Raw genomic sequence first — 5,853 nt, forward strand, 5'->3', positions numbered from 1 at the left:
TGAGTGATATGAGGCACAGAGCAACAGGAACATTGTGAAACAACTGAGTAAAGCAAGAAAATACAACTGCTGCAGGTAGGCCACCTTGCACACTCAGTTGGCTTCATACAGCAACTCTAGTCACTGTCATTAGTGCATATAGAAGTCCTGCATGCATGAAATAGAAGCCATTATAACGTTAATGACAAGAGATGGAAATTCTACCACAGCCTTGAAGTCACCCAGTTAATATTGCTGGAAGCCATTACAAGATGTGAATAAGAATTGAAGGTCCACAAGGAGTGAATGGGAAATGCTTCGCATTGTTATCTGATTGATGAGAATAGCTATCAGAGGGTTATCAGGAGACTTAGATTGTTGTTGACGCGACGAACGAAATGGGGCTGGAATAAATGAGATGGGAAAAATGCGAATAATAGGAGCTGGCAAGGGAAATTACGGATTAGTGGCAAGGGGAAATGAAGATTAATGCAAAGGCGTCACGGAGTTACCAGGTTATATTAAGCTGACTTTGTTGTTTGCAATGACTTAATTCAAGGCTGCTCAATAAGCTTATATTTTTACCCATTGTAGGGAAGAGTATAAATTGAGAAGGTAAAAATTCATCTGTCATCTATTATTCTACTTATCATGCACGTACGTATGTAGACAAGTTTTGAATGTGTACATATGTAGACAAGTTTTGAATGTGTACGTATGTAGACAAGTTTTGAGTGTGTGCATATGTAGACAAGTTTTGAATTTGTACGTATTTAGACAAGTTTTGAGCGTGTACATATATAGACAAGTCTCGAGCATGTACCTATGTAGATAAATTTCAAGCGTGTACATATATGGACAGGTTTTGAGCATGTACGTATGTAGACAGGTTTTGAGCATGTACGTATGTAGACAAGTTTTGAGCATGTATGTATGTAGACAGGTTTTGAGCATGTACATATGTAGACAAGTTTTGAGCGTGTACATATATAGACAAGTCTTGAGCATGTACGTATGTAGACAAATTTTGAGCGTGTACATATATAGACAAGTTTTGAGCATGTACGTATGTAGACAGGTTTTGAACATGTACGTATGTAGACAGGTTTTGAACATGTACGTATGTAGACAAGTTTTGAGCATGTACGTATGTAGACATGTTTTGAGCGTGTACATATATATAGACAAGTTTTCAGCATGTACGTATGTAGACAAGTTTTGAGAGCTTTAAAGGAACAGATCGTAAGACTTACCCATTTTTGTGTTCACGAAGAAGATTAAGAACGGCAACGTATTATTTTACCGGTGAAAAAGGCAAGAAAGTGTTGTCAGATTATTGAAACGTATCGATATGTAGGGTATGTGGGCTACTAAGAAGAAGAAGAATAAGGAGTTTACTTACGTTGGATTTTCAAGTCTTGCATAATGTGTTCCTGTTTTGTGTCTTGTCAAGTTGACGAATAGCATTTCAAATATATCACAAGTGAAAGCACCATTTTGTTCCTTAACATGTTTAAAATGAACAGGAGTTTACAAAGAAGTTATATACATCACGTGATCTCCGTGGAGATCTTCTAAACACAAGTTGTAGTATAAATTATTGGGTTGTCATCTTGCGTGTATATCCCACTGGATTACCTCAGCTTACATAATCTACAGATGGTGTGACTCGGATGTAGTCAGTAGTTCCTAAAGTCTTTTGTATAAGAGGTTAACATTTGTTGTTGTGTAGTTATGTACGGCTGGAAGTATTTACGAACAGGAGAAGACGACAACAGAAATACACTACAATGGGATACATGCTTGGGTCGGTATTGTAGTGTCGACCTTAGGAGATAAAGCTTCATAGCTTATAACTAAACAACAATACTGCTTGCTAAATGTTGTCATATCAAACTCAGTACATTAGTATAAATGGGGCTGCGATTCCAAGAATTTTAAAGTTATTGAAGTTATGTATTTTTAAAAAAGTTTGAAAAGTCTCGGAAGAATAATCACTTTAGAGAATTTAAAATTTAAAATTTTTCTCTCTTCATAATAAATTAAATTTTCTATTCATAGTTCCACCTAAATTGTACCTTGATACCGACGTATTGTATTTTTACGTCACAAGACTCATAATAAATATTACATCCAATGTAGTTAGAACATAAAATTTATTCCATGTTCTCAACAACGATAAAGAAATTGACGTTTCCTATTCGGAGACCAGTTAGATGCTTCCTGAAGGAATAAGTCTCAACCAAGGTCTCAGTATTGCCGCTGGCCATGCCACATAATCCTGGAACGTTGTCAGTTTTTCCGTCTTTGCCTTCACTGCAGTGAGATTCCTTAATTTCTTGGTTTATTTAACGATATATAAAGGGTGTTTCACTCGGGGCGGAACCCGGCATTTTGTTAATAACTTGGATACTAATAAAGATATTGCAACGAAATTTGGAGTGGACTTACCTCAGTTCATGTGAAGTCTGGTGACATCATAACAAGTGCTAGAAATGGCCACCATTTGCGTTCAGACAGCATTGGACTCGGCGCGCCATGTTTTGGAAAGTCCTTGCCCGTACGTGAGGTGTCACTTCTTGGATGGCCTCACTTATGTTTGCTTTTAAAGCCTCTATGGTTCGCAGTTTGTTGGCGTAAACTTGCGCTTTCAAATGTCCCCACAAAAAATAATCAGGCGGCGTTAGATCGGGCGAGCGCGGTGGCCAAAGTCCCCTGGAAATGACGCGGTCGCCGAAAAAAGACTGGATTTCGGCCATGCTTGCGCGCGAGGTGTGTGCTGTTGCACCATCCTGCTGGAAATAACCGATGGATAATTCCTCATCGTCCAGCTGATTCACAAAGCAGTGGAAGATAACGAAATGCCGGGTTCCGCCCCGAGTGAAACATCCTTTACATACATGGCCTTGGGCACATAGTGTCGAATTGGAAGATAATTGTGAAACTACAATTTGCGGTGGAAGTTACAAGGACGGAAGGTTCTTGATATATTCAAGGGACCATCTCAGAGTTTGTCTGCACGAAGCGAGGAAAATCGCGAGATGGGCAGCGACTTGAAAGCGGAGCATCAGGAATGTGGAGTGGAAATGTACCACAGTGTTTCAATGTTTGGTAAATCGTTTCGTATGTGAATGAAAATGGAATTTTTGCTAAAATTTGCTGCCGTATATTTTGTGACGCTGTGAACGTTCTGGATGAACTCAGTGCATCCTTCTTCGGAAGATGGAGGCAGAAGGTTCCTCCGAAACATTCGTATGTGTCTGCCATACTACACGATATGACATCCCGGAAGACAGTGACCTTCAGAATCACCGCAGTTACGGACTCGGATCTCAGATCGATTTGTTACGTTTTCAGCGTATGAAAATTGCTTACAGCTTAATTTCAGAGTAAGGCAGAGAATGTATTTAATTATTAAATTGTAATATGGTCAAGAAAACCGAATTTAACGGCCTTGGGGATTCTTTGCGCTGATCATGGGAAACCCTCTGTCCGCTAAACTTCGCCGACAAGCGGCTGTCGCTCGGTTAGGACAGTTCGCTTGCGGACTAAAGCCACGGAGTAATATATTATTTTGTAAATAGTACAAATATAGCACAGTTTAAATTTATGAAAGTTTTGAATTCTGTATTTTATATCATCGTAAGAAAAATTTGGTCTGCTAGAAATGTTGGTGGGATTATCCTTGTGTTAATATTAATATTATCTCGGAGTCTTAGGTCGACAGACTAATTTATCATAATTGAAAATGTATGCAAAAATTTAAGAACTCTTCTTTACATAGGTCTATTTAACATACCGTAAGTAGTTCTAGCCTCTGTGGTCTAGTGGTCAGAGTTCCTGCCTACAGATCCAGAGGTTCCGGGTTCGATTCCCGGCGCTACCAGATTTTCTGAGAAGTGGTGGGTCTGGAACGGGGTCCACTCAGCCTCATGATGATAATTGAGGAGCTACTTCAAGGAAATAGGGGCTCCGGTTTAAGAAACGACCGTGGGGATCCGTTGCTCTGACCATGTGACGCCCTCTATCCGCAAAAGTTGGCACTAACTTCGCCGACAAGCGGCGGTCGCTCGGTCGGTATAGTTAGCTTGCGGACCACAGGCCATGGAGTAAGTAGTCCTAGAATAAAGTGAGATGCTTATAAGGCTTATTTAGAATAAAGCGTGAGTATGAAGTGATAGGAAAGCGTACTAGATTTAGTATAATTTACTTTCAACTACTCTTCTCCACAATAATGTACATTTTATTGATGCACCTTCCAAGAATTATATGTTGTGTTTTATACAGAAGTGACAGTATTACAGATTTCTTTGGTGACAAGAACATTCAGAAATTAAGAACTATTTATTACAATGTCGATCTTTCAAGCAACAATAGAAGGTAACATTTAACATACTTCGTGCACTCTGTACACTTACCTTAATATCTATGTTATGTAAATGTCTCATTTCATTCCTTAATTTTTATAATTAAGAGGATTTACTGTTCCCCTTATTTTTATTTGTGTTGAATGTCGTATAAAGTCGAAATATTTAATACTCAGTATGTTTGTAATGAATTTATATATAATGATATAAACATATATTTGTATTTTTAATTCAATTTAAAAAAATGGTTTCCATCACCTTTGATTATATGTGACTGAAAACGTGAAATACTTCATATCTGACGAGAATTTCTGTTGTTTCAGTAACCATGTTAACTCTGACAAGCAGATATGCTCTGGGAGACAGAATAAAAGCTGTACATATCCACTTTTCAGCGGACAGATATTTTAAGCGGCACAAACGAGAAGCCTTCACACTGTCTCTTTTTATATAACCAATATAACAGAAGCTTATACGGACAAATCCGTGCTCTCCTCTGCTTTTACACACACATTCTATCTCATTGTAGAATGGCAAGCATTTTTCATGCAGTCTCTTTGTATTTTTCTACACAACTCACTGATTAAATGTGATTTATTTACAAGAACCTTAGACAAGAAATATTAAACAGTCTTTCGTTTTCACAGAGAAGAATTTGGCAATAAAATTAAAATATATGATAAAGAAACCCAGTACATTCGCCAAATTACTTCTTCATATTAAAGTGAAAAATTAAAATGTTCAAATTATTTTTTCTTTTGAGTATATTCCTCTTACCGAATAGATTCATAAACACTTTCCTCCAGTCCTCTTAACACAGAGGCGCGCACACACAGAAACGTTCATGCACTGATTTCCTCTTTAGTTTAGTGGATCGTTAAGTGTTGTGTAAGCAGCCCACAAAGTTTCCTTCTGCCTTTGTGATATCTCCCAATTGTGACTGACACAAGACAAACACTCCACGATTCTCTGATTAACACAAACTGCGAACCACTGATTCTTGAGCTTCATCTCTTTGCTTCCCGTTCTCATCACCACTTCAGGCTTAAGCATTGTTCTATGAGAAACACTTAGAGACAGAAATCTGTTTTCAAGAAATATTATTATACTTAGGATTCAGCAGGCTTACATGATACCAGCGATGGGTTGGTATTTGGACTATAATTATGCAAATGGAGAAGTCATACGTTACTATAGCAACAGGGATTTGACTTATAAGAAAATATTGCATGTGCGCGGTACAGTCTGTTCTTAGATTACACGATATAAATAGAAACCCCTATTCAGTGATGTTATTTAGTGTTAAAAATTCAATTTTTTCATGTTGCTTGATAAAAAAGATTGCGTTATGAAGAAACGTAAGTAGATGGATTATCAGATGTTACATCATACATAACAATTTCCTTAGAAAATCTTCATTGTCTGGATGAACAAGATATACTACATATGTAAGTTTTGAGGTTTTCACGGCGATGACAATGAAGAACGTTGTCTTCTGGGTTTAGGC

The sequence above is a fragment of the Cryptotermes secundus genome, unplaced genomic scaffold (assembly GCF_002891405.2).
Source record: "Cryptotermes secundus unplaced genomic scaffold, Csec_1.0 scaffold70, whole genome shotgun sequence".
Classification (NCBI taxonomy): Eukaryota; Metazoa; Arthropoda; class Insecta; order Blattodea; family Kalotermitidae; genus Cryptotermes; species Cryptotermes secundus.